Source organism: Myotis brandtii, unplaced genomic scaffold, assembly GCF_000412655.1.
Source record: "Myotis brandtii unplaced genomic scaffold, ASM41265v1 scaffold326, whole genome shotgun sequence".
In the NCBI taxonomy this organism is placed as follows: Eukaryota; Metazoa; Chordata; class Mammalia; order Chiroptera; family Vespertilionidae; genus Myotis; species Myotis brandtii.
Window position 1 is genome coordinate 1,839,355 of NW_005362534.1, and position 8,536 is coordinate 1,847,890.

At 38.1% G+C, this 8,536-nt stretch overlaps 1 pseudogene; it reads right to left on the reverse strand.

The window, feature by feature from the left end:
- Positions 1–208: 208 nt before the first annotated feature.
- Positions 209–839, reverse strand: LOC102256102 (annotated as a pseudogene).
- Positions 840–8,536: the final 7,697 nt, after the last annotated feature.

An 8,536-nucleotide genomic window follows, 5' to 3' on the forward strand; every position in this document is an offset into this window, starting at 1 on the left:
TGATGTTTATTCCCTGTTTTTGTTTGTTTGTTTGTTTTGGTGTGTGTGTGTGTGTGTGTGTGTGTGTGTGTGTGTGTGTGTGTTTGCATGATAAAAATGATTTTGAATGTAAGAGATAGTAAACCCACTAAAGTCTAGCAATTTACAGATATTAGGTACAGGAAAAAGATTAAAATATCTAGGACTCTGTGTATCATGTCATGAAAGACTATGGAGATTTGGTTGGGCCAGATGCCTTGGGAGCAGCAGGTGCTTTCTGGGCTGGGGCTTTCGGACCCTTTTGAGCTTTCGGAGGCACTGCCTTTTGGCCTGCAGGTTTCTGGGCGGGAACCTTGTGGGTTGGAGCCTTCTTGCCTGCAGTGGTCACCTTTTTTGCTGGAGCCTTTGCAGCAGCTGCCATAGCAGCAAGTGCTTTTTTGGGAGGAGCTTTTGGGAGAGCTGCCTTTTGAAGCTTCGTAACTTCAAGCTTGATCATTCGGTTCCTCATTTTCTTTGCCTTCATTACTTTGTAATAATAAAAAATCTGTCATCTGGGCTTTCTTGTCTCTGACTTCAATCTTCTTGACCCATCTTGTTGCTGCACATTTTGTATTGATAGCTGCCTTCTCCCAGGCTTGTTGAACACACTTCTGGTGGGCACTGTGTGAGAACTTGAGGATGACGCCAGTGAGCTGCATGCATTTGAAAGGCATAGCCTGTCTCCTTACTTGAGTGCAAGGTCCATCAACCAAAGCCCTGTTCTGATTGATAACATCTACAATCGCGACCAGCTTCCCAGCATGAGGTCCAAAGGAGATGTAGGCCACCCAGCCAACTTCCATGAAGTGCCTGAACACCATGTGGGTGGCGCTTGGTGAGAAGGAAGGAGGCCTGCCCAGCCATAGGCATGTGTAGAAGGCCGCCCCGCCCCTGCACTGTATTCCCATTTTTAATTAGGTATTTTAATAAACGTTTTAATATGACCCAAACCCCTGAATTGATTATGATGTGACCAATGCAATAAATAGTCTAAAGTAGACAACATTAATATGCTCATTGGAGGAATAAAGTAGACAACATTAATATGCTCATTGGAGGAAAGAAAAGATGCCAAAGTCTATATTATTGATAACATACTGTTTTTCCCTCTAGACCAGTGGTTCTCAACCTTCTGGCCCTTTAAATACAGTTCCTCATGTTGTGAGCCAACCATAAAATTATTTTCATTGCTACTTCATAACTGTAATGTTGCTACTGTTATGAATCATAATGTAAATATCTGATATGCAGGATGGTCTTAGGCGACCCCTGTGAAAGGGTCGTTCGACCGCCAAAGGGGTTGCGACCCACATGTTGAGAACCGCTGCTCTAGAGAATAGTAAGTACAAAAACTTAAAATGAAATTTATTTAGTAGTTTGTATGAATATTTTATGTTTGGTAGAAATGTGATTAAGTGCTCAAAGAAATTGAAGTTAAATGTTATTTTGCAAAACAAAAACAAGACAAAAAACCACAACAAGACAAAAAAAACAACAAATAAATAAATAAGCAATATTTCTAGCTTCATCTTTCTAACCACTAGTTTTTACCCTTAGTAAGTAAAGTGACAATATTTGGAATTGTTAGTAAAATTTAATTAGGTAACTTGTACTGTAAACTCCAGAGCTCACTTGAATTTGAAAGATGGAGTCACTGATTATTGTATAAATTTGGACATTATTTTACTATTCCAGTTACCAGATATTGCATACTCATTCTTTAACCATCCCACACAAAATTGTTCTATTATACATATACCACAGTTCTATGGTAACATATTTGAATTCAGGTCCATCCCTACCAATGATCTGTGCTTTAGGGTGGGATATATGTCTCATTTTCCTTTGCAATTTTAGCATTAAGAGCAGTGTCTGACACATTGAATAAGATACCTGAGGTATAAAGATAACTTTGGCCAACATTTCAGTTTTTTTGCATGAATTTATATATGTATGTATGTATGTATGTATATGTGTTTGAGAAGCTGATAGGTAGTAGAACTGAATGAAAACAGAGCTGCTTGCTGAGTTGTATAGCCTATATGGGTGGATATTTTAACAAATGGGGATGATAGCCCTAGCCGGTTTGGCTCAGTGTATAGAGCATTGGCCTGCGGACTGAAGGGTCCCAGGTTCAATTCCGGTCAAGGGCACATTCCCGGGTTGCGGGCTCAGTCCCCAGTAGGGGGCATGCAGGAGGCAGCCAATCAGTGATTCCCTCTCATCATTGATGTTTCTATCTATCTTCTTCTCCCTTCCTCTCTGAAATCAATAATTTAAAAAAAATGGGGATGATAATTTATTGGCAAAGAAAACAAGTGAGTTTTATAATATTTTGTTATAAAAAGTAGGTCTTCTTTGATCAACTTGAAAAGACAAGGGCTCCAGACTTTATAATACTTTAAATAATAAAGAATTTAAATAAAAATAAAGACAAGGGCTCCAATTCACTCTGCTAATTTGATTTCAATAGCTGTTTGAGCATGCCTGGAGCCAAAATTTCTTCACAAAATGGCTTTTTTTTTCACTTCTCAAAAATAATTCTATCACTGTAACTCAAAACTACTCTGGAAAGTGGGAAACATTGCACCATGTGTACCTCAGTGAGGTTAGCAATGCAAATTGCCTTCCTTTCAGTTTTTTAAAAATTGATTTTAGAGAGAGGAAAGGAAAGGGAGAGGGAAGGAGGGAGGGAGAGAGAGAGTGAGAAGAGAGATAGAAATGTTGATTTGTAGTTCCACTTATTTATGCATTCATTGGTTGCCTCTTATATGTGCCTTCACCAGGGATTCAACCTGCAACCTTGGCATATTGGGACAATGCTCTAAACAACTGAACTACCTGGCCAGGGACCCTTCAATTTTATTTTGCAGATCAAGTTCACATAATTCCTAATGAGATAACAGAGCAAAGGCCCAGGTCAAATTATTTCATCTGAAATGCGGTGGTAGTGGTGACAATTTAGGCCAACATCTACATGTTATTGTTTTAATTCTAGGTAGAGATTTGGTTTTTAGCACTAGCCCTCCCCAGGTCGCTTGCTATGATGTAGATGTCAGTCTGATATGACCTTGGACTGGCAGTGAGGCTCCATGGGTAGCTTTGCCAGGTAGCTGGCCAAACTGTTTTGGAAAGAAATAGATTCCTTCTGAATGAGAAGGCCACGCACAGAAAAGTAGACTTTTCTTACTGAAGGACGACCCTTAGTAGAATGCTGTAGTAGGCTGTTGGTGCTTCACTCCCAGGCTCTTTACTAGGTTGAGGCATTATACTGTGTGATTTGGCAGCTATGGCTCATAGTTGTACACTTCTAAGAAGAATTATCCTTGGTCAGTTGGAGCTGCTTTCCTTGGAGTTACCTGGAATATTATACACTTCTCCTGAGAGCTGCCACAACCAATGATTGCCTCCTTTGAGATGGAGGGTACGAAATCTGTCCTTCCTTGTCTCAAGGTGGGACAACTCTTTGGTGCCATTCACACTCCAGAGCTCCTTGTGGGATCAACCTGAGGCTAGACTTCAGCTGAAATTACATCTGTGCTTGCCTTCTTCTGTCCTATCCTGTTTCTCTCTCTTCCTTAAGCCTGAGAGTACTAATTCAATATATCACTTGCACAAAAATCTACATTTCAGGTTCTGTTTCTGGAGAAACCAACCTAAAACATATGTCTCTGACTAAATGAGCTGGCACGACACGACAGGGTACTAGAAGGATTATGTATGTGGATACTGATATTTCAAAAATTACAGCAGGAGAGTTGTTGTAGAAAAAGATAGTTTTATGGGTGTTAAAATAATTGAGGATGAGGAAGAGAGACTTGGGGTTCAAAACAGGACCCTGCTTACTCCACATATGCACTGAAAAGCTTAACATGGTTGAAGAAAAATCCACAACTATGCCAGTGATTTGCACTAAGTTAGCGATCACAAAAGTCATGTGAATTCTAGGTGCAGCCTGGTCCTCCTACCACAATTCCAGTCAACTTGCTATCTGAGTTATCTGAATTTGTTTGTTATTCTACCTACTGAAAAGACAAACTACCAATATCAGGCAGCTTAATCTAATAAAAGTTTCTTTCTTTTTATGTAAAACCACAAACACTATTTCTGATTGGCATGTGCCTCTATTTTAGGTGATGGTTCAGGGACCCAAGGCTCTTTCCTTCTTGTCACCTTGTAATCTTTGACTTATGGTTTCCAAGGTTTCAGCTTGGGGAAGGAGCATGGAGGATCACATGTAGGGGGATTTTATGGGTGCACATCATTCTCACATTTCATTGGTTACTTGATTACTGCATACCAGATATTCCACTCACCAAATGACAGTATGTAAGTCCCCCATGCATTAGATACAACCATGGGGAAGGGGCACTGATAAACTGACTGGAATTAATTTCTACCATTGACTGAATGAGGACCAAAAAAGAAAATAAGTTAAATGCCTTGGCAACCTGGGATTCATATATTCTGCGTGTGTTTGAAATGGTTTCTGGATGGGGTGATTTGGGAGTAGAAGAGGATAAATGAAGTAGAAGGAGCATGGAATTGAAAAACCTGATGAGAAAGTTTATAACTGCATCCAATGGGTGGACAGTGATACAGTAGTAGTTTTTTCAGCCTTTAGTGATGAATTTAAAACAGGGCTCTCACTAATTGATGCAGTGCTTTTGTTAGAAAAAGGGCACAACCCCATATCAAAGTGCATGGCTTTGGGGAGTAGAGTGTGTGCTGGATTCCAGCTCCTACAACCTCTTTCACAGGTGCTGTTGTGTAGGATACACAACATATGTGCATCATATGTGGCAGTCCTGATATCAAAGCAACTGCTTTAGCTCCACTCCTGTGGTAGATTGAATTGATGGCCTTATTATTTTTTTGCTTCTTCTTGTGTCCACACCCTTTGCCATGTGACTTTGAAGTTCTTCCCACTAAAGAGGTGGACTGTATTTTTGACTCTGTGGTAAGCTTTAGCCAAAGGGATATGAACAAATGTGAGCTGACCCAAAGGTGCACTTGTAATGACTGGACTTTTCCTCTTATATATCTGCCAATACCTTGAGAAGCATGTGCCCAGGCTAGCCCACTTGTCCAAGGAAGAGGATGAGAGACATGTGGAGCAGAGCTAAGTCACCCAAGCCAAGGCCAGACTAGGTCCATTGATCTTCAGTCACCCTTACAGATGTATAATTAAGCCCAACAGAGATCAGCAAAGCCACTCAGTCAAAGCTCAGCCTAGATCATCTGAATTCCTGTTGACTCATGGGCTAAATAAATACTTATTGTTTGCCACTGAGATATTGTGGTTGTTGGTTACACAGCATTACTCTGGCCATACTTAGTTGGTACATCCTCTTTCTCCTCCAAAAGTCCTAGTAGCATAGAGCATATACATTGTTGCTTCTGCCATGACTGCCTTATTTCATTAGGAATTTGCATGCCTTTTCAGAATCAATGCCTACTCACCTTTTTATAGAATCAGATAAAAACACACATTAGAAAAGATTTAGGGATGCCTGATTTAAATGGTTCTAATGAGAAATTAAAGCTAACACTAGGTTCCAGAACTAAAGGGAAAAAAATCAGAATTTATGGCCAGATAATTCTGATAAAAGAAGTGTGGGTAGTGGAGAGTAGGTAGAGGGGAAACAAGTTAACCCTTCTATCCTTAGTGAGGAAGATTTCTCAGTGCAACAGCATGTTAATTCATAACCTCTCTATAATTCCTTTCATGTAGGATTTGGATATATAACATAATTTTAGCAGACCATAATTTTCTATTTATAGATAGGAGAGATGTTATTTTTTCACCTCCATAGAATATAGGAAATGAATATATCTGAAGTCCCTATACATAATGAAGAAAAGTAAAAGGACTCAATAACTCTTGACATGTGATGTCTTACAATGTTCCTATTTCCATTCTATTTTCTCTGCTGGCCCATTCTTGCAAATGAAACAGTTGATGATACTTTTCTTGTCACTATCTACATTAAAACATATCTCAGTCATTCTATATAGTGATATTGAATAATTTTATTAGCTACATAAACATTTTAGTCATCAGTGAAACTCTCCCAGCGCAGATAAAATAGGTTAGAGTGTTAGGTCAAAAGAGAGCACCCTATAATTAGCTGTCACCCCTATGGAAAATTTCAAATAATGACTTTTTCCCTTTTTTAAATCTTGAATACTTTGGGGACCAAGTAGCAACTTCATCCACAGCTATTGTCAAGCATATTTCTTTTCTCATCAGTAATGAGGAGTGATCTTTCCCTTGCCTAAATGTATCATCTTAGAAAAATATCTAGATATTTTTGTTGCAATATTGAATGTCTTTTTGAAATCTCAGTTTTAATGTAGTCAGAACCGCTAATATTAATATTTAATGGGAATGTCTATATTTTAACCCTAAATATCTTTACTATACTAAACTTCCTTTCCTATAAGATTTAATTGTTAGCATATATGTCTTTTAAAAGTCCAGTTTTCCCATCTTTTCTTGTCAGCCAGTGTAGCTCATGAGAGAGATGGCTATGCCCATAAAGGACATTGTGCTCTTCCTGGCTAGTGGATACCTTGGACTAAATCTCTCTGAGCCTAAAGTCTGACCTTATTTAAGCTGAATGGACATAAACAGTTTATTTCCGTACGCTAAATGCTATAATGCATAGCAACACTGTTGTAGGTTGGGTTTCCCAGGAAGCGGATCCTGAGATGGAGTTTAGTGGGCAAGTTATTTATTAAGTAGCGCCCTAGGGATCATCATATTGCCATTCAATTTCTCCCTCTGCCCAATTCTGCTTCCTTCCCCTCCCTAGTACTCACATTTCATTAGTTTGCATAATATTTAAAATGAACAAACATTTACAATTACAATGGAAATTCATAACCTCTCTATAATTCCTTTCATGTAGGATTTGGATATATAACATAATTTTAGCAGACCATAATTTTCTATTTATAGATAGGAGAGATGTTATTTTTTCACCTCCATAGAATATAGGAAATGAATATATCTGAAGTCCCTATACATAATGAAGAAAAGTAAAAGGACTCAATAAACAGATTTGAGAACAAAAACCCAACTAATCTTTTTTAAGCACATAACAAAATATGGGAGCTGAACTGTGTGGGTGGACTGGAAGGGAGCCTGTTATTTGTGGGCAATCTAAGTGTCATGGGCTTAGGTCACCTTACTTTCCAGAGCAAATGATAAGGTCAGTCAGTCAGTTAAACTGAAGACTTGCAAGAAGGCTTTGATTCTACTTCCAGTTCAGAGGCAAATTGTATTGTCTTCAGCTGAATTTATGCCTGGGTACAATACAAAGCACACCTAATACAATTTTACATGTTTTAAAACATTAGTAATTCAAGACATTAATGAAAAAAATTGAAGAAGGCACAAATAAATCGAAAGATATTCCATGCTCATGGATTGGAAGAATAAATAAAATGTCCAAACTATCCAAAGCAATAAACAGTTAATGCAATTCCTATCAAAATTTCAATGGTGCCTGGCTGGTGTGGCTCAATGATTGAGCATTGCCCCATGAACTAGATCACAGTTTGATTCCCAGTCAGGGCACATGCCAGGGTTGTGGGCTTGATCCCCAGTAGGGGGTGTGCAGGAGGCAGCCAATCAATAATTCTCTCACATCATTAATGTTTCTATCTCTCTCCCTTCCTCTCTCTAAAATAAATAAAAATATATTTTAAAAAGTAAAAATAATAAAAATTTCAATGGCATTTTTCACAGAAATGGAACAAATATCCATAAAATTGTATCTAACAACAGAAGACCCTGAATAGCCACAGCAATATGGAGAAAGAAGAACAAAGCTGGAGGCATCACACTCCCTGATTTCAAACTATATCACAAAGCTATAGTAATCAAAGCAGTATGGTACTGGCATAAAAACAGACACATAGATCAATGGAACAGAATAAAGAGCCCATAAATAAACTCATACATATGTATTCAATTAATTTATGACAAAGAAGGCAAGAATATACAATGGGGAAAGGACAGTCTCTTTAATAAATGGTATTGGGAAAACTGCACAGCCACATGCATAAGAATGAAATTAGACCACTATCTTACCCAACACACAAAAATTAATTCAAAATGAATTAAAGGCGTGAATGTAAGACCTAAAACCATAAAATTCCTAGAAGAAGTTATAGGCAGTAAGCTCCTTCACATTGGTCTTAGCAATGATTTTTTGGATCTGATGCCAAAAGCAAAGGCAAGGAAAGCAAAAATAAAGTGGGATTATATCGCACTAAGAAAGCTTCACAAAGGAAACAAGCAACAAAATGAAAAGGCAACCTATGGAATGGGAGAAAAATATTTGCAAATCATATATCTGATAAAAGAATAAAATCCAAAAAATATAAAAAAACCCTCATGTTAACTTAATAGCAAACAAACAACAAACAATCCAATTTAAAATGGGCAGAAGATCTGAATAGACATTTTCCCAAAGATGACATACAGATGGGCAACAGGTACATGAAA